Consider the following 21,345-nt stretch of genomic DNA (forward strand, 5'->3'; position numbering starts at 1 on the left):
CCAGGTCTGTACCCAAACAATTTGAACTTCTACTTTTAAAAATCCACCTCTCCAAAAACAAGTCTCTCACCGTCGCGGCCTGCTATTGACCCCCCTCGGCCCCTAGCTGTGCTCTGGACACCATATGTGAACTGATTGCCCCCCATCTATCTTCAGAGCTTGTGCTACTAGGCGACCTAAACTGGGACATGCTTAACACCCCAGCCATCCTACAATCCAAGCTTGATGCCCTCAATCTCACACAAATTATTAATGAACCCACCAGGTACAACCCCAAAGCCGCAAACACTGGCACCCTCATAGATATCATCCTAACCAACGTGCCCTCTAAATACACCTCTGCTGTTTTCTACCAAGATCTCAGCGATCACTGCCTCATTGCCTGCACCCATAATGGGTCAGTGGTCAAACGACCTCCACTCATCACTGTCAAACGCTCCCTGAAACATTTCAACGAGCAAGCCTTTCTAATCGACCTGGCCCGGGTATCCTGGGAGGATGTTGACCTCATCCCGTCAATAGAGGATGCCTGGTTATTTTTTTTAAATGCCTTCCTCACCATCTTAACTTCTTGGGGCTATGTGGGACGCTAGCGTGCCACCCGTGGTGCACCCTATCAACAGCAGGTGCATTTCAAGAGCGGCAAATTTTAAACCAAATAAATGTCAAAATTCAAATTTTTCAAACATACAACTATCTTACACCCTTTGAAAGATAAACATCTCCTTAATCTAACCACGTTGTCCGATTTCAAAAAGGTTTTACGGCGAAAGCATAAAGTAGGAGAGTACATTGACAATAGCTGTGTGTAATGTTTTGTCAACTCAAAGACAGACGTCACCAAAACCATAAAACCAGCTAAAATGATGCACTAACCTTTAACAATCTCCATCAGATGACACTCCTAGGACATTATGTTAGACAATAAATGCATTTTTAGTTCTATCAAGTTCATATTTATATCCAAAAACAGCGGTTTACTATGGCGTTGATGTTCAGGAAATCGTTTCCCTCCAATAACCGGCAGTCAAGTCAGCACCACAAATTAAATAATTAAAATGAGAAAACATTGGTAAAATATTATATTGTCATTTAAAGAATTATAGATTTACATCTCTTGAACGCAATCAACTTGCCAGATTTAAAAATAACCTTACTGGGAAATCACACTTTGCAATTCTCCTAGCACTGCACCCAGAAAAATATGCTTTGTCTGTATAGCAAACGGCCATGTTGGAGAGATCTAAAATCGAAAATACTATGTAAATAATCCATTACCTTTGATTCTCTTCATCAGATGTCACTTCCAGGAATTCCAGGTCCATAACGAATGTAGTTTTGTTCAAAAAAGCTCATCATTTATATCCAAAAAGCTCCGTGTTGTTAGCACATGATCTAAGCCAGCCGGACTTCTCGTCATGAACGAGGGGAAAAAATATATTTACGTTCGTTCAAACATGTCAAACGTTGTATAGCATAAATCATTAGTGCCTTTTTAACCAGAACATGAATAATATTCAAGGTGGACGAATGCATTCTCTTTTATAACGTATTGGAACGAGGGTACCCAACATGAACTCGCGCGCCAGAGTCTAATCGGCCATCACCGTTCCATGGCTCTTGTTCGGTCAGATCTCACAGTAAAAGACTCAAAACACTTTGTAAAGGCTGGTGACATCTAGTGGAAGCAATAGGAAGTGCCAAAACATTAATCAACCCCTGTGTGTTTCAATGGCATAGGCTTAAAGGTAATTCAACACATCAGGTATCCACTTCCTGTCAGAAAATGTCTCAGGGTTTTGCCTGCCAAATGAGTTCTGTTATACTCACAGACACCATTCAAACAGTTTTAGAAACTTTAGGGTGTTTTCTATCCATATATAATAAGTATATGCATATTCTAGTTACTGGGTAGGATTAGTAACCAGATTAAATCGGGTACGTTTTTTTATCCAGCCGTGAAAATACTGCCCCCTAGCCCCAACAGGTTAAATAAGCATGCCCCTTTCAAGAAATATAGAATCAGGAACAGATATAGCCCTTGGTTCTCCCCAGACCTGACTGCCCTTAACCAACACAAAAATATCCTGTGGCGTTCTGCATTAGCATCGAACTGCCCCCGCGATATGCAACTTTTCAGGGAAGTTAGAAATCAATACACCCAGGCAGTTAGAAACACCAAGGCTAGCTTTTTCAAACAGAAATTTGCTTCCTGCAACTCAAACTCTAAACAGTTCTGGGATATTGTAAAGTCCATGGAGAATAAGAACACCTCCTCCCAACTGCCCACTGCACTGAGGATAGGAAACTCTTTCACCACCGATAAGCCCACTATAATTGAGAATTTCAATAAGCATTTTTCTACGGCTGGCCATGCTTTCCACCTAACTACCCCTACTGCATTCAACAGCACTGCACCCCCCACAGCTACTCGCCCAAACCTCCCCCATTTCTCATTCTCCCAAATCCATTCAGCTGATGTTCTGAAAGAGCTGCAAAATCTGGACCCCTACAAATCAGCTGGGCTTGACAATCTGGACCCTTTCTTTCTAAAATTATCTGCCGAAATTATTGCAACCCATATTACTAGCCTGTTCAACCTCTCTTTCGTGTCGTCTGAGATTCCCATAGATTGGAAAGCAGCTGCTGTCATCCCCCTCTTCAAAGGAGGTGACACTCTTGACCCAAATTGCTACAGAACTATATCCATCCTACCCTGCCTTTCTAAGGTCTTCAAAAGCCAAGTCAACAAACAGATTACCGACCATTTCGAATCCCACCGCACCCTTTCCGCTATACAATCTGGTTTCAGAGCTGGTCATGGGTGCACCTCAGCCACGCTCAAGGTCCTAAACGACATCGTAACCGCCATCGATAAGAAACAATACTGTGCTGCCGTATTCATTGACCTGGCCAAAGCTTTTGACTCTGTTAATCACCACATCCTCATCGGCAGACTCAGTAGCCTTGGTTTCTCAAACGATTGCGTCTCCTGGTTCACCAACTACTTCTCTGATAGAGTTCAGTATGTCAAATCGGAGGGCCTGCTGTCCGGACCTCTGGCAGTCTCTATGGGGGTACAACAGGGTTCAATTCTTGGGCCAACTCTTTTCTCTGTATACATCAATGATGTTGCTCTTGCTGCTGGTGAATCTCTGATCCACCTCTATGCAGATGACACCATTCTGTATACTTCTGGCCCTTCTTTGGACACTGTGTTAACAACCCTCCAGACGAGCTTCAATGCCATACAACTCTCCTTCCGTGGTCTCCAACTGCTCCTAAATACAAGTAAAACTAAATGCATGCTCTTCAACCGATCGCTGCCTGCACCTGTCCGCCTGTCCAGCATCACTTCTCTGGACGGTTCTGACTTAGAATTGGTGGACAACTACACATACCTAGGTGTCTGGTTAGACTGTAAACTCTCCTTCCAGACTCACATCAATCATCTCCAATCCAAAGTTAAATCTAGAATTGGCTTCCTATTTCGCAACAAAGCATCCTTCACTCATGCTGCCAAACATACCCTCGTAAAACTGACCATCCTACCAATCCTCGACTTCGGCGATGTCATTTACAAAATAGCCTCCAATACCCTACTCAACAAGCTGGATGCAGTCTATCACAGTGCCATCCGTTTTGTCACCAAAGCCCCATATACTACCCACCACTGCGACCTGTACGCTCTCGTTGGCTGGCCTTCGCTTCATAATCGTCGCCAAACACATTGGCTCCAGGTCATCTACAAGACCCTGCTAGGTAAAGTCCCCCCTTATCTCCGCTCACTGGTCACCATAGCAGCACCCACCTGTAGCACGCGCTCCAGCAGGTATATCTCTCTGGTCACCCTAAAGCCAACTCCTCCTTTGGTCGTCTCTCCTTCCAGTTCTCTGCTGCCAATGACTGGAACGAACTAAAAAAATCTCTGAAACTGGAAACACTTATCTCCCTCACTAGCTTTAAGCACCAGCTATCAGAGCAGCTCCCAGATCACTGCACCTGTACATAGCCCATCTATAATTTAGCCCAAACAACTCCCTCTTCCCCTGCTGTATTTATTTATTTTATTTATTATTTTGCTCCTTTGCACCATATTATTTATATTTTAACTTTGAACTTTCTTCAAATTACAAATCTACCATTATTTACTTTGCCACCATGGCCTTTTTTGCCATTACCTCCCTTACCTCACATCATTTGCTCACATTGTATATAGTCTTATTTTTTTTTCTACTGTATCATTGATTGTATGTTGTTTTATTCCATGTGTAACTCTGTGTTTTTGTATGTTGTCGAACTGCTTTGCTTTATCTTGGCCAGGTCGCAATTGTAAATGAGAACTTGTTCTCAACTTGCCTACCTGGTTAAATAAAGGTGAAATAAAAATAAAATAAATAAATAAATTGTCTTGCATTAGGAGGAACCCAGGGCCAACCGCACCAGCATATGGTCTCACAAGGGGTCTGAGGATCTCATCTCGGTACCTAATGGCAGTCAGGCTACATCTGGCGAGCACATGGAGGGCTGTGCGGCCCCCCAAAGAAATGCCACCCCACACCATGACTGACCCACCACCAAACTGGTCATGCTGGAGGATGTTGCAGGCAGCAGAACGTTCTCCACGGCGTCTCCAGACTCTGTCACGTCTGTCACATGTGCTCAGTGTGAACCTGCTTTCATCTGTGAAGAGCACAGGGCGCCAGTGGCGAATTTGCCAATCTTGGTGTTCTCTGGCAAATGCCAAACGTCCTGCACGGTGTTGGGCTGTAAGCACAACCCCCACCTGTGGACGTCGGGCCCTCATACCACCCTCATGGAGTCTGTTTCTGACCGTTTGAGCAGACACATGCACATTTGTGGCCTGCTGGAGGTCATTTTGCAGGGCTCTGGCAGTGCTTCTCCTTGCACAAAGGCGGAGGTAGCGGTCCTGCTGCTGGGTTGTTGCCCTCCTACGGCCTCCTCCACGTCTCCTGATGTACTGGCCTGTCTCCTGGTAGCGCCTCCATGCTCTGGACACTACGCTGACAACACAGCAAACCTTCTTGCCACAGCTCGCATTGATGTGCCATCCTGGATGAGCTGCACTACCTGAGCCACTTGTGTGGGTTGTAGACTCCGTCTCATGCTACCACTAGAGTGAAAGCACCGCCAGCATTCAAAAGTGACCAAAACATCAGCCAGGAAGCATAGGAACTGAGAAGTGGTCTGTGGTCACCACCTGCAGAACCACTCCTTTATTGGGGGTGTCTTGCTAATTACCTATAATTTCCACCTTTTGTCTATTCCATTTGCACAACAGCATGTGAAATTTATTGTCAATCAGTGTTGCTTCCTAAGTGGACAGTTTGATTTCAAAGAAGTGTGATTGACTTGGAGTTACATTGTGTTGTTTAAGTGTTCCCTTTATTTTTTTAAGCAGTGTATTTTATTTTTTTTATTTGCCTGCTGGCACCCGAAAATGTATTATTATAATTTTTTCATCACAGATAATTACAAAAAATTCTCGGATCATATTCGCATCCAAAATTGCCCATATCTGTTACGTTACTCGTTTTGTCCGACTACTCTACAAACCTCTACTAATTAATGAAATTAAGTAATATAACCGGAGATTGTATTACAGACCAGCTACCACAATACAAACGGTAAAGGTAGAGCGCTACAATAATCTGGTGGGAGTTGTAAAGCAACTGCAAAATAATTTCTGGTGAGCCTTGCCACGATGGCAGGGCTGGAGCAGGAAAAATACTGTGCAAAATAAGGACAAATGGCTGTCGTTTTGGTAAACCAAGCTGACGACACACAGTGACAGCTAGGTTGAGTTGGTAAGTTAGCTAGCTTGTAGTGTGCTAGTAATACCAGGGGAGAGGGATGCCTGGGGGAGGCAGTCCAAATCACACGTCGTATAGCTGGCTAACAACCTTCCTAGATGGCGCGAGCGCTATGAGACGCGGTTATCTTGGGAAAGTGACCCAGAGTTTTAAATATTTGAAGGACGACTAGTGCTCGGTGGTGTCGATAACAAGCATGGCAGAGGAGGATATCTTGCCAACACACATACTAGCTGTTGGGCTAAGTCAGCACAAGACAAGGAAGCCTGATATACTCTATATAAGGGATAGGTAGGGGAGAGCTGTCACATAGCCTTGGAGGGTGAGTTTTGCGCTCCGACCCACAGGTCACAGGCTGTTGGTGACAGGCTGAAAGTACGCACAACTCACAAAGTTTAGCTTACCCCACTGGAACCTGGGAAGATGCAATCCGAAAAAACAGGAGCAGCGGAGCAGTCAACTTGCACGATATGGCCAAGCGAACTTTGTGAGAAGAAATAAGAAAGTGAGTGTTTTATATGAACTGCGGGCACGTCCTCCCACGCTGTCACGTCACCGATATGACTGTCATTATTAACTGACCTGCATGGCGTGCGAGGCATATAATCCATACTTTCAACCGTACTGACGGTCTGAAAGGTATGAAGTTGAACTTGCTGTTAAGGATATGTTGAGATAAGATAATACCTTTTTACAAATTGTTTTTTAGTATGTTGGCTATTTAGAAAAGGTAGAAGAGTAGTCAGTTGAATGAGAGAGAGACAACTAAAACTGTACTGAAGAGAGAAGCACCAGATAAATTAATTATTTTAAACCTTATCGTCAAGGTGTCAGACTCCATTCTTCTCACCATAACCTATCCAGGTCCCAAGGTTTAATAGGGCACACTACTAGACCATGTGTGTAGTGGTTTTTCACTATGAGCTAAAGGGGTTTAACCTTTTGAAGAGTAAGTTCTAAATATAAATAATGGCCCTTACAGCGTGAGTTATTTTTGCACGCGGGACCAGAATTCTATGCTGCTGTTCTAGAATTTGATTCTTACATTTTGCCGCTATTCTCTACACCCCTCATTGTATCAATACCACAATGTCTGCTTTATAAAACCTTATTTCTGTAGTAGTAGCAGTGAGTATCTATAGTATTATTGATAATTGTATAATCATCATCATCATCTATATTACATGTATTATTATCTGAAAGAGGCTTTGGTATTAGCCTGTCTGAGGGGCTGCAAGTGTGAGATAGGGCGGTAAACCTGAGGCGCTAAATCCGGTGTATTTGATTCAATAGTGGCATACAAAAAGTGAGAGCCGGGTATGAGCAAATATTACATAGTGTCGACCATGGCTAAGGCGGAAAAAGGCTGGAATCCTAAACACTTTTTCTGAATTTTAAAAAATGTATGTAATTTATCACCACTGGACCTGTAGCCAACAGAGGCCTGCCTCGTGACCAAGCGAGAAAGATTTCTCATCAAATGCGGTGAGTATTATGGCTTGGATAGGTTTTAGCCTGGTCAAGGCGGAGCATAATGAGAACAGGGTGGTGGACAAAGTCATGTAAGCAACAAAGTGAGGTAGTTTGTGCGTGCGATCAGCTATATTGCGTCATAGCATACGGTGCACTAGGTGGGTCTCACGGAAGAATACTGTACCAAGTTATCTAGCTGAATAAACTAAGTTTGAGCCTATTTTTGGTAACATTGAACCACTAGTTTACATCAATTATAATTTCTAAGTGGAAGCTAGAAAAGTTATATTTCAGTGTTTTAGTGTTTCAGTGAATTGTTAGTGAGGGAGGCCCTGCTCTCTCGCTTCCCCAGTTGTTTAGTTAATTTTCATGCCAATCTCCTTTGCATTAGCGTAGCCTCTTCTGTAGCCTGTCAACTATGTGTCTGTCTATCCCTGTTCTCTCCCCTCTGCACAGGCCATACAAACGCTTCACACCGCGTGGCCGCTGCCACTCTAACCTGGTGGTCCCAGCGCGCACAACCCACATGGAGTTCCAGGTCTCCGGCAGCCTCTGGAACTGCCGGTCTGCGGCCAACAAGGCAGAGTTCATCTCAGCCTATGCTACCCTCCAGTCCCTCGACTTCTTGGCGCTGACGGAAACATGGATTACCACAGATAACACTGCTACTCCTACTGCTCTCTCCTCGTCTGCCCACGTGTTCTCGCACACCCCGAGAGCTTCTGGTCAGCGGGGTGGTGGCACTGGGATCCTCATCTCTCCCAAGTGGACATTCTCTCTTTCTCCCCTGACCAATCTGTCTATCACCTCCTTTGAATTCCATGCTGTCACAGTTACCAGCCCTTTCAAGCTTAACATCCTTATCATTTATCGCCCTCCAGGTTCCCTTGGAGAGTTCATCAATGAGCTTGACGCCTTGATAAGTTCCTTTCCTGAGGATGGCTCACCTCTCACAGTTCTGGGTGACTTTAACCTCCCCACGTCTACCTTTGACTCATTCCTCTCTGCCTCCTTCTTTCCACTCCTCTCCTCTTTTGACCTCACCCTCTCACCTTCCCCCCCTACTCACAAGGCAGGCAATACGCTAGACCTCATCTTTACTAGATGCTGTTCTTCCACTAATCTCATTGCAACTCCCCTCCAAGTCTCCGACCACTACCTTGTATCCTTTTCCCTCTCGCTCTCATCCAACACTTCTCACTCTGCCCTTACTCGGATGGTATTGCGCCGTCCCAACCTTCGCTCTCTCTCTCCCGCTACTCTCTCCTCTTCCATCCTATCATCGCTTCCCTCTGTTCAAACCTTCTCCAACCTATCTCCTGATTCTGCCTCCTCAATCCTCCTCTCCTCCCTTTCTGCATCCTTTGACTCTCTATGTCCCCTATCCTCCAGGCCGTCTCGGTCCTCCCCTCCTGCTCCGTGGCTCGACGACTCATTGCGAGCTCACAGAACAGCGCTCCGGGCAGCCGAGCGGAAATGGAGGAAAACTCGCCTCCCTGCGGACCTGGCATCCTTTCACTCCCTCCTCTCTACATTTTTCTCTTCTGTCTCTGCTGCTAAAGCCACTTTCTACCACTCTAAATTCCAAGCATCTGCCTCTAACCCTAGGAAGCTCTTTGCCACCTTCTCCTCCCTCCTGAATCCTCCCCCCTCCTCCCTCTCTGCGGATGACTACGTCAACCATTTTGAAAAGAAGGTCGACGACATCCGATCCTCGTTTGCTAAGTCAAACGACACCGCTGGTCCTGCTCACACTGTGCTTTGACCTCTTTCTCCCCTCTCTCTCCAGATGAAATCTTGTGTCTTGTGACGGCCGGCCGCCCAACAACCTGCCCGCTTGACCCTATCCCCTCCTCTCAACTCCAGACCATTTCCGGAGACCTTCTCCCTTACCTCACCTCGCTCATCAACTCATCCTTGACCGCTGGATACGTCCCTTCCGTCTTCAAGAGAGCGAGAGTTGCACCCCTTCTGAAAAAACCTACACTCGATCCCTCTAATGTCAACAACTACAGACCAGTATCCCTTCTTTCTTTTCTCTCCAAAACTCTTGAACGTGCCGTCCTTGGCCAGCTCTCCTGCTATCTCTTTCAGAATGACCTTCTTGATCCAAATCAGTCAGGTTTCAAGACTGGTCATTCAACTGAGACTGCTCTTCTCTGTGTCACGGAGGCTCTCCGCACTGCTAAAGCTAACTCTCTCTCCTCTGCTCTCATCCTTCTAGACCTATCTGCTGCCTTTGATACTGTGAACCATCAGATCCTCCTCTCCACCCTCTCCGAGTTGGGCTTCTCCGGCGCGGCTCACGCTTGGATTGCGTCCTACCTGACAGGTCGCTCCTACCAGGTGGCATGGCGAGAATCTGTCTCTGCACCACGTGCTCTTACCACTGGTGTCCCCCAGGGCTCTGTTCTAGGCCCTCTCCTATTCTCGCTATACACCAAGTCACTTGGCTCTGTCATATCCTCACATGATCTCTCCTATCATTGCTATGCAGACGACACACAATTCATCTTCTCCTTTCCCCCTTCTGATAACCAGGTGGCGAATCGCATCTCTGCATGTCTGGCAGACATATCAGTGTGGATGACGGATCACCACCTCAAGCTGAACCTCGGCAAGACGGAGCTGCTCTTCCTCCCGGGGAAGGACTGCCCGTTCCATCACGGTTGACAACTCCATTGTGTCCTCCTCCCAGAGTGCTAAGAACCTTGGCGTGACCCTGGACAACACCCTGTCGTTCTCCACTAACATCAAGGCGGTGACCCAATCCTGTAGGTTCATGCTCTACAACATTCGCAGAGTACGACCGTGCCTCACACAGGAAGCGGCGCAGGTCCTAATCCAGGCACTTGTCATCTCCCGTCTGGATTACTGCAACTCGCTGTTGGCGGGGCTCCCTGCCTGTGCCATTAAACCCCTACAACTCATCCAGAACGCCGCAGCCCGTCTGGTGTTCAACCTTCCCAAGTTCTCTCACGTCACCCCGCTCCTCTGCTCTCTCCACTGGCTTCCAGTTGAAGCTCGCATCCGCTACAAGAACTTGGTGCTTGCCTACGGAGCTGTGAGGGGAACGGCACCTCCGTACCTTCAGGCTCTGATCAAGCCCTACACCCAAAGAAGGGCACTGCGTTCATCCACCTCTGGCCTGCTCGCCTCCCTACCTCTGAGGAAGCACAGTTCCCGCTCAGCCCAGTCAAAACTGTTCGCTGCTCTGGCACCCCAATGGTGGAACAAGCTCCCTCACGACGCCAGGATAGCGGAGTCAATCACCACCTTCCGGAGACACCTGAAACCCCACCTCTTTAACCTCTTAGGGCTAGGGGGCAGTATTTACACGGCCGGATAAAAAACGTACCCGATTTAATCTGGTTACTACTCCTACCCAGTAACTAGAATATACATATACTTATTAGATATGGATAGAAAATACCCTAAAGTTTCTAAAACTGTTTGAATGGTGTCTGTGAGTATAACAGAACTCATATGGCAGGCAAAAACCTGAGAGATTCCTTTACAGGAAGTGGCCTGTCTGACCATTTATTGGCTTTCTTTGACATCTCTTTCCAAAACAAAGGATCTCTGCGGTAACGTGACACTTCCCACGGCTCCCATAGGCTCTCAGAGCCCGGGAAAAAGCTGAATGTCGTCATTCCAGCCCCAGGCTGAAACACATTATCGCCTTTTTCAAGTGGCCGATCAGGGGACAGTGGGCTTAGGCACGTGCACTGGTCGCCCCCGTCTTTCTTTTTTTTCCTCTATTTACCGAAATGCAGATTCCTGGTCGGAATATTATCGCTTTTTTACGAGATAAATTGCATAAAAATTGATTTTAAACAGCGGTTGACATGCTTCGAAGTACGGTAATGGAATATTCAGAAATTGTTTGTCACGAAATGCGCCATGCTCGTAACCCTGATTTACCATTTCGGATAGTTTCTTGAACGCACGAAGAAAACGCCGCTGTTTGGATATAACGATGGATTATTTGGGACCAAACCAACATTTGTTATTGAAGTAGAAGTCCTGGGAGTGCATTCTGGCGAAGAACATCAAAGGTTATAGTAAATCTGATATTGGTGAAGGCTAAACTTGCTGGGTGTCTAAATAGCTAGCCCGTGATGGCTGGGCTATGTACTTAGAATATTGCAAAATGTGCTTTCACCAAAAAGCTATTTTAAAATCGGACATATCGAGTGCATAGAGGAGTTCTGTATCTATAATTCTTAAAATAATTGTTATGCTTTTTGTGAACGTTTATCGTGAGTAATTTAGTAAATTGTTAGTGAATTCGCCGGAAGTTTGCGGGGGGTATGCTAGTTCTGAACGTCACATGCTAATGTAAAAAGCTGTTTTTTGATATAAATATGAACTTGATTGAACAAAACATGCATGTATTGTATAACATAATGTCCTAGGGTTGTCATCTGATGAAGATCATCAAAGGTTAGTGCTGCATTTAGCTGTCTTCTGGGTTTTTGTGACATTATATGCTAGCTTGAAAAATGGGTGTCTGATTATTTCTGGCTTGGTACTCTGCTGACATAATCTAATGTTTTGCTTTCGTTGTAAAGCCTTTTTGAAATCGGACAGTGTGGTTAGATTAACGAGAGTCTTGTCTTTAAATAGCTGTAAAATAGTCATATGTTTGAGAAATTGAAGTAATAGGATTTAAGGTATTTGAAAATCGCGCCACTGGATTAGACTGGCTGTTGCGTAGGTGGGACGAATTCGTCCCGCCTAGCCCAGAGAGGTTATCGCTCTCCTTTCAAAACGGTGGTTAGATATATATACTTCAAGTATTACTAACTATACAATATATTCCTAGGAGAAGTCGATGTAATGTAACAACCAAAATCGTGTTCTTTAGTTTACAGTAGTCTACAGATTAGGCTAAAGGTTGTTGGCTAGGGCTATTGAAATAATCAAATCATATTTTCTCTAGCCAACAATTTGGCCAAATGATAAAACATAATTGTGAGAATGCATTACAAATCAAGGAATAACAAAAGTGGATTACAAACTTTTCTTTTTCTGTTTTATTTCAGAAATGGAGCCCAGGAGTCCATTTCGAGGGGTTTTATTTTTAGTCAGCTTATAAACTTCTCCTGTATTTGCCCCCCATTTATTGATAAATCCCCCATCATAGTAACATCCCCCCCACCCCCACTAAAATGGTTTCAACCATTTCTGGCAACCCTATTCGCGCTACGGCTAGGCAGTAGGCTTGTATTTGGCTGATGATCTGTGAGGTGAAAGCATTTTATTTGCTTTGTGATTGGTCAAAAACTGTAAACAACTCGACAAGTCATGTGGTCCGGTTCTTGTAAACACTAACAAGCACATGCAGATTTGTAATAAGCTGAAAGGTGGCCAAACTAAGTTGATATTTTCCAGACAATGGGCGTAGCCATCTTTGACTTGGTTTATTTGCATCTTATGCCGTGTTTAAAACAACTGGGAACTCTGAAAAATACAAAGTAAAATCATGACATCAGTGATCTTCAGGTCGGAGCTCTAGAAAGAGGCGCAGAGTTGGAATTCCGAGTCGGAGCAACCCCCCCCCCCCCCTAGTTGTTTTGAAATCACTGAAGTCGGAAATTTCCGAGGTCCAAGTTGTTTTGAATGTGGCATTATAGTGAATTGCAATCTGGGATTAGGGAGTTTTCGCTTGTCAAACAAACACGACTGCCATCATAAATAATTTAGTTGCTGTTCTTTTCTAAACATTACATTAGTCCCTTGTGCTCACCAGAGATGTGGTACATTGTAAACAAGTCTAGCTGTTAGGTCGCTAACTTATGTTTAGTTTTTTTGTCAGCGTGACCTGTTATCGCAACCTGTTATTCAGACTGGTTTATGGAATGAGTTTGGCTGTGGATGCGTTCCATGTGATGCTTGGATGATGAAGATGGCATTTATATTTTACAATAAACTGTAAAATTGAGGAATACAGTTTGAGACCTTTATTTTCCATCAGTACAAAAAAATATTTAGATGCTGTTCAGACAACAATGGTGTTTAGTTGCGTCATACGTTCTGTTGCTACTGTTCCAATCACATATTTGAGATCAAAAACTTTTGAATGGTAGTATATATATATAAAAGAAAAATTAATTGGGGGACCCCATGCCTCACAATATGAAAACCACTGTTCTAGACCACCGCTCAGGCCAGGAAATCCTGCATGAAATCTTCTCAGGTTTTTGCCTGCCATATGAGTTCTGTTATACTCACAGACACCATTCAAACAGTTTTAGAAACTTTAGGGTGTTTTCTATCCAAAGCCAATAATTATATGCATATTCTAGTTACTGGGCAGGAGTAGTAACCAGATTAAATCGGGTACGTTTTTTATCCAGCCGTGAAAATACTGCCCCCTAGCCATAACAGGTTAATAAGATTATTTCTTTCATTCAGATCTAGGATGTGTTGTTTAAGTGTTCCCTTTATTTTTTTGAGCAGTATATGTCAAGATATATACAAAAGCTATTTTTTTTTAATTGTATTGTTATAATCCATAACTGGGCTAGAATTGTGTTTCATTATTTTTCTCATCTATGAGAACTTTGTAATTTTTTTTAAATAACCATGGAGTAGTCTTTGTGTCTCTGAACAACTGGTTATCAATATATAGTTTATCCACGACGAGAGCTACTCGTTTCCCTTTTAATCTATTTTCTTTGAAAATTGGATACAGAACTTTACACCGTTCTGCAATTTCCTTCGGAAACTGATCATTCATGCCAATTTTGGTCCCAGCAATTCTTTAACCCAGGCTTTTAACCATTATTTTATCTTTAAATGAAGCAAATTTGGAAACGATTGGGCGTTCATACATTTGGCCTCTCTGTCCGAAGCGGTGTACATGTTCAAGTTGGATTTTGTCGATAGCTTCACGTGGGATTTGAAGCGCTGTAAGGAGGAACTCTAACTACAGATTCAGGAACTTCCCCTTCTTTCTCCTGCATACCTGTAAGTACCAGATTCTCTCTCATGGTTCTAGTTTGTATGTCCAGTAAGGCTTCTCTCAAAACGGTGCTCTCCTTTTTAATTTCATTCACTTCAGTTTCAATCTTGTTGACTGTCCCTTTTAGCTTGTGTGTTTCCTTCTCCAATGTTGCATCTTTTTCATCACTCATCTCGAGGCTTGCCTTCAAGTCTTTTATATCCTTACTAACTAATTCAAGTATACCCAGTTTGTCATTTATTGATTTTAACAGATCGGTTTCGACCTTTACCATTCCCGGTGGTGAAAATATTAAATTGTCTGTGTCTGTAGAAGAGTCACGTTTTCGTTTTGAAATCGGTTCCCCTGTCTTACTCTCCGTCATGTTTGGGTGTTGCTTGTTTTTGTAATATTTGTCGATAAATGTCTCTAGTCTTAAGATTTGTTTTGTGTTATTATCCAGATTGAAGGTTATCACCCACCAGATTGTGAAGTGCTAATATTTTAGTCTAACTTACCGATAACTTTGTTCAGTCCACCATCTCTAGCTAGCTACATGTCTTCTACACCTCCACCATGTCCTGCGCTGTAGCCACTATGAGCTTGTGGGCTGCCGGGCAGTACTTGTTGGCCAGGTCACCAAAGGTCATGAAGCTGGACTCATAGGCCAGGAAGGTCTGGTCTACAAAGCGTTGGCCCGGCTCATTGCAGGCCAGCAGACGGCTGACGCGCCTCTTTGGCTCTGAAGTGCAGCAGGAGGGCTGTTATCGCGGGCAGTGCGAGATGTCCGGGAACTGTCCCGCCAGACAGGAGATGACCCGTTGGACGGCGGTCACTGCGTCTGCCTTGAGGCAGTAGTGCGGCACAGCGCTGCCGTCCACAAAGTCTGGCAGTTGGATGGAGGACAAGGCTTTTTTACCTGTGTCGTCGCCCATTAGGTCGTGGTAGACCTCGGCGTCGGGTGTCACGGTTCGACAGGGGATTGCCTTAATGAGTTGCTGGTAGACCTGGGCACGGAGCTTGTGGTTCTTGGACCAGTGGCCCTGCCTGGCCAGCTTTTTGAGCTCCACGGGGTCCTTAACGTCCAATTTGGAGGTGCCACTGCTCTTGGCCAGGTCCCCCATTTGGGTCCAGTCCACAAAGCAGCCATAGGACAGTAGGAAGCCTGGCAAGGGCTACAAACCAGAGACATTGTATGACCTTCAAAAATGACCTTGCTTTTGCAAATTATTTGAACAGTTTCTATTGTAGGTTTGATGTGTGATTTGACATCACTGCAGAAAGTGGCCTTGGACAGTATAGACAGCATACCAGCTGTTGGTATACAGATCTCTGTGAATGACATCAAGCAATACTTTCAACATGTCAACCCAGGAAAATCATATGGTCCAGACGGCGTCAGCAGCAAGGCACTTCAGGCATGCGCAGACCAGCTCGCATTACCGTTCCTGAAGCTGTTCCAGCTGTCACTGAACAGTGGGATAATTCCATACTTATGGAAGAAGTCGCTGATTGTCCAAATACCTAAAAACAACAGGCCAAAAGAAAATAATGATTTACGCCCTGTAGCCCTGACATCTGTACCTATGAAATGTTTTGAAAACATTATTCAAAGACTAAATTCTTTCTGGTCTCTCATCCCAATTAGACTCTAACCAATTCACCCACCGTGCCTCCAGGAGTGTTGATGATAAGTTACTGGTCATGCTGAACAATATCTACAAACATTTACAAAAGGCAAATAGCCTCATGAAAATTGTATTCGTTGACTTCAGTATCGCCTTTAACACCATTCAACCCCACCTACTGGTGATAAGCTGGTGAATTTGGGTGTCAACTCTCTACTGATCAAGTGGATTAATAGGTTCCTTGGGAACCGTACTCAACAAGTGAAGTTTAACTCCGCCATCTCTACATCTAGAACGGTGAATACGGGAGCCCCTCAAAGTTGCCTACTGTCACTGATATTGTACACAAACAATTGTCAAGCCTCTGACTCAAGCCACACATTTTTTTATATGTAGATGACACCACTGTTGTTGTGGGTTTCCTCCACCCAGACCAAGCCTCTCTTCAAGGTTTTGACAGAGAAACGGCAAAATTCATCCAGTGGTGTCAACCCACGAAAATCATATGGTCCGGATGGCGTCAGCAGCAAAGCACTTCAGGCAAGCTGTCCCAGCTGTCACTGAACAGTGGGATAATTCCAGACTTATTGAAGAAATTCAATGACTGTGCCTTTGGAAAGATAAAGAAATTGCAACAGAATTTTTACGCAAACTGAACCATTTGAATGTCGACCGCCATATCTTAAACATTTTCTATAAATCTTTTCAACGCCGATACCGATTATTGGAGGACCAAAAAAAGCCGATACCGATTAATCGACCAATTTTTATATATATATAATAATAATGACAATTACAACAATACTGAATGAACACTTATTTTAACTTAATATAATTCATAAATAAAAACAATTTAGTATCAAATAAATAATGAAACATGTTCAAGTTGGTTGAAATAATGGAAAAACACAGTGTTGGAGAAGAAACTAAAAGTGTAATATGTGCCACGTAAAAACGTTAACATTTAAGTTCCTTGCTCAGAACATGAGAACATATGAAAGCTGGTGGTTCCTTTAAATATGAGTCTTCAATATTCCAAGTTAAGAAGTTTTAGGTTGTAGTTATTATAGGAATTATAGGACTATTTCTCTCTATACCATTTGTATTTTATATTCCTTCGACTATTGGATGTTCTTATAGGCACTATAGTATTGCCAGCCTAATCTCGGGAGTTGATAGGCTTGAAGTCATAAACAGCACTGTGCATCAAGCATTGCGAAGAGCTGCTGGTAAACGCAGGAAAGTGCTGTTTGAATGAATGCTTACAAGCCTGCTGCAGCCTACCACTGCTCAGTCAGACTGCTCTATCAAATATCAAATCATAGACTTAATTATAATATAATAACACACAGAAATACGAGGCTTAGGTCATTCATATGGTCAAATCCGGAAACTATAATTTCGAAAACAAAGCGTTTATTCTTTCAGTGAAATACGGAACCATTCCGTATTTTATCTAACGGGTGGCATCCCTAAGTCTAAATATTGCTGTTACATTGTACAACCTTCAATGTTATGTCATAATTATGTACAATTCTGGCAAATTAATTACAGTCTTTGTTAGGAATAAATGGTCTTCACACAGTTCGCAACGAGCCAGGCGGCCCAAACTGCTGCATATACCCTGACTGCTTGCACGGAATGCAAGAGAATTGACAATTTCCCTAGTTAATATTGCCTGCTAACATGAATTTCTAAATATGCAGGTTTTAAAAAATATACTTGTTTATTGATTTTAAGAAAGGCACTGATGTTTATGGTTAGATACATTGGTGCAACGATTGTGCTTTTTTCGTGAATGCGCTTTTGTTAAATCATCACCCGTTTGGTGAGGTAGGCTGTGATACGATGATAAATTAACAGGCACCACATTGATTATATGCAACGCAGGACAAGCTAGATAAACTAGTAATATCATCAACCATGTGTAGTTAACTAGTGATTATGTTAAGATTGATCGATTTTTATAAGATAGGTTTAATGCTAGCTAGCAGCTTACCTTGGCTCCTTGCTGCACTCGCGTAACAGGTGGTCAGCCTGCCACGCAGTCTCCTCGTGGATTGCAATGTAATCAGCCATAATCAGCGTCCAAAAATGCAGATTACTGATTGTTATGAAAACTTGAAATCCGCCCTAATTAAATCGGCCATGCTGATTAATCGGTCGACCTCTACACAAAACTCATCCTCCTAAAACTTGAAAGTATTTTACAGGACAGTACTCACCCCCTTTACTAAAAATCAATAGATATGGGGACTTTTTTACTCCAACAGCCATTAGGCTGTATAATAGTCAGTTGGTCCCTCGAGTATACAGCATATTGCACTTTCACTTTAAAATGTGTAGCTATAGCACTTTGAATGAATAATTTTGTGTATTTTCTGTGTTTTCATGTTTTATATACCGTCTTTTTAAGCACATGACCAAATGAATTTCCCCCTGGTGGGATAATAAAGTTGATCTGAATCTCTCTGAAGGTCTTGTTGTCTGCAGTCAAACACCATTAGCACAAATTAGACTTGTTCTTGTAACAATCTTTTGAGAGGACATGGCTGGGCTCCCTCCAAAAGGCATGGACATTCTTGTCATGTCTTCCATTGTTATGCATTGTTAGCCTGTATGAAGCCACAAAGCTATTTCACAATGACATTTGATGTAGGCTACAAATATGCAACCCACACTGGCTATATAGGTTAAGTTTGCCCAGAGCTGAGACATGGCTATTGACTCAGATGGAGTCTCATGACATCTACACAGCCATGTCTCAGGGCAAAGGCTAAGTGAACCATTGGGGGAAAAACATTGTTTAAAAGTTTATGGTTCCAAGCAGAAAAATATATATTGTATGACAGATGATTAACACTGGCCATCCTTTACAGAAACTGATAAAATTGTTGAACTGAACAACACTAGCTATTGCTAATATGGGATCAAATTGGCTCAGATGCAGATGAGAACTAGCTAAAAATAAATTGGCTATACATTTCAGCTTTATTGTAGAAATGCATTTGTATGCATAGCTATTGCAATGTCTTGCAGAACCAATAAAAACAGCCATATTTCAGCACACCTTTCTGTATGGGGAGTTTGTAGGGTCAGCCAGCAAGGGACTGATGATACTGATTACCTTAACGTTAACTAGCTGGCGTGATCGCATTATCTGGCGAATTAATGTGAGAGGCGAATGGAATTTACGGCAAGCTCAACGGCACGACACCACACTTCTGTATAGCAACCTGGCTATGTGGCCGGGTAAGCAATTGCCAAGTACCTCAACTCCACGATTAGGAACTTTGAAATCATAGTGGAGTTGAATGCGCTTATTTGGTCAGCTAATTCTTGCAAAGCAAAGGTGACAGCTAGAGCAGCTCGCAATGGGGACAGCTAGCGCGCGCATGCAAGGCGGTTTCTTTCATTCACGTTTTTAGCCATTGCATTGGTCCATTGTCTTGTTAGTGTTTTCACCAGGTCAAGCCATAACATAACATTAGCTAGCATAGCTAGCTATATCATGTCAAAGAATTAGCTACGACCATGCATAGTTAGCAAAACGCAAAGCTTTTCCTTCAGAGGCAGAGATAGTTAGCTAGCACCTAGCTAACTAACGCGGTTGAGACAAATTCTGCTTCTCACTCTATCAAAATTCGTTGATGTTGGGCGTTAAACTTGCATTGCGGGCTAACTAGCAAATATTATCATGATACATGAAGGCAAGATGACTGCTAATTTGTATTAATAACCGCTAAAGAAACATCAAGACATGAAATATACCTGTCAAGATATGAAATACTCCAACCTGGTTTGTTCATATTTGGCAGTTTCGGACATGCGCAGTATCCCTGCTCCTGTCACGTCACTGCGCCCAAGTGTCACGATCCATCTGGCAGAGAGTGAAGAATGTAATGCAATGTTATGTATGCCTTTTAACCCCTGTGCGGCCTCCGTCCCGTATGCGTTTTATAGATACACCTCTCCTGAATCGAACCACGTTGTCCGATTTCAAAAAGGCTTTACAGCAAAAGCAAAACATTAGATTATGTTAGAGGAGTATATCGTAAAAGTAGCCACATAGCCATTTTCCGACCAACCACATGCATCACAAATAACCAAAAAACAGCTAAATGCAGCACTAACCTTTGACAATCTTCATCAGATGACACACCTAGGACATCATGTTACACAATACATGCATTCTTTTGTTCGATAAAGTTCATATTTATATATAAAAACAGCATTTTACATCGGTGCGTAACGTTGACTAACTATTTTCCTTCAAATGCATCCGATGAAACAGAGCTACAATTTACTAAATTACTATTCGAAAACATTTTTAAAATGTAATATTGTCATTCTAAGATTTATAGATGAATATCTCTTGAAAGCACCTGTAATGCCAGATTTAAAATTAACTTTACTGGGTAATCATACTTTGCGATGAAAGGGGATGCGATACTCTGAAAAATAGGCTAACGTTACAGGTCAGCGCCATCTTGGAACAATCGCATATCACATCTAGTCTTGTATACTATTGTCAATAATCCCTTACCTTTGGTTGTCTTCATCAGAAAGCACTTCCAGGAATCCCAGGTCCACAACAAATGTATTTTCGTTCGAAAAAAATACTCCTTTATGTTCCAAGAGCTTGTTCTTGTTAGCGCGTCTGAAGGCTGCTCCAAAACTTCGTCGGCCGTCGGCCACGGGACAGCCATTTCGAGAAAATGCATTCTTTCCCCATTTAGGTTCATTCAAACATGAAAAACGTTGTATAACATAAATCTTCACGGCGTTTTTCAACAAGAGAGACAATAAGATTCGAGGGGGACGATTGCATTGTGTTTCAAAACGTCATTCATTCAGTTTTCACAGTAGGAGTCTCAAATCACTTTGTAAAGACTGGGTACATCTAGTGGAAGCAATAGGAAGTGCTCAATGAACCATAGCTCACGGTGTGATTAATAGGCAACGTGATGAAGTTGAGTTCGCAATTCAGAATTCCACTTCCTGTTTCGATCTGTCTCGGGGTTTTGACTGCCATATGCGTTCTGTTATACTCACAGACACCATTCAAACAGTTTTAGAAACTTTAGGGTATTTTCTATCCACAAGTATTAATTATATGCATATCCTAGCTTCTGAGTTTGAGTAGGAGGCCGTTTAAAATGAGCACGAATTGTTTTCAAAAATCGCTTTAGCGCCCCCTATCCTAGGGGAACGCCAAGAGGTGTGGAAGGATAGTGAAACAACCATTAGCCTAAAATGTAAATCTGATTACCAAAAATTATAGTGCAAAAAATGTCTGATGATTTTGAAAAACAAGATGCACCACTGCTGTTCCAGGCACCTCCAGAGTTACTGCGAGGGAGCCAGTTGGGAGTGGTGGAATAGAGGCAATATCATCTGATTAATCAAGCCTTGTTTACAGGCCTGGATGTCTGTCAAAGTAATTAAGTGCACTGGAAAA

The 21,345-nt window shown here is 43.2% G+C and overlaps 1 pseudogene; it reads right to left on the minus strand.

The window, feature by feature from the left end:
- The window catches only part of LOC106578318 (TBC1 domain family member 24-like), a 41,287-nt pseudogene extending 25,540 nt beyond the window's left edge, over nucleotides 1-15,747 (minus strand).
- Between the last annotated feature and the right edge of the window lie 5,598 nt (nucleotides 15,748-21,345).

The sequence above is a fragment of the Salmo salar genome, chromosome ssa19, assembly GCF_905237065.1.
Source record: "Salmo salar chromosome ssa19, Ssal_v3.1, whole genome shotgun sequence".
Taxonomy (NCBI): domain Eukaryota; kingdom Metazoa; phylum Chordata; class Actinopteri; order Salmoniformes; family Salmonidae; genus Salmo; species Salmo salar.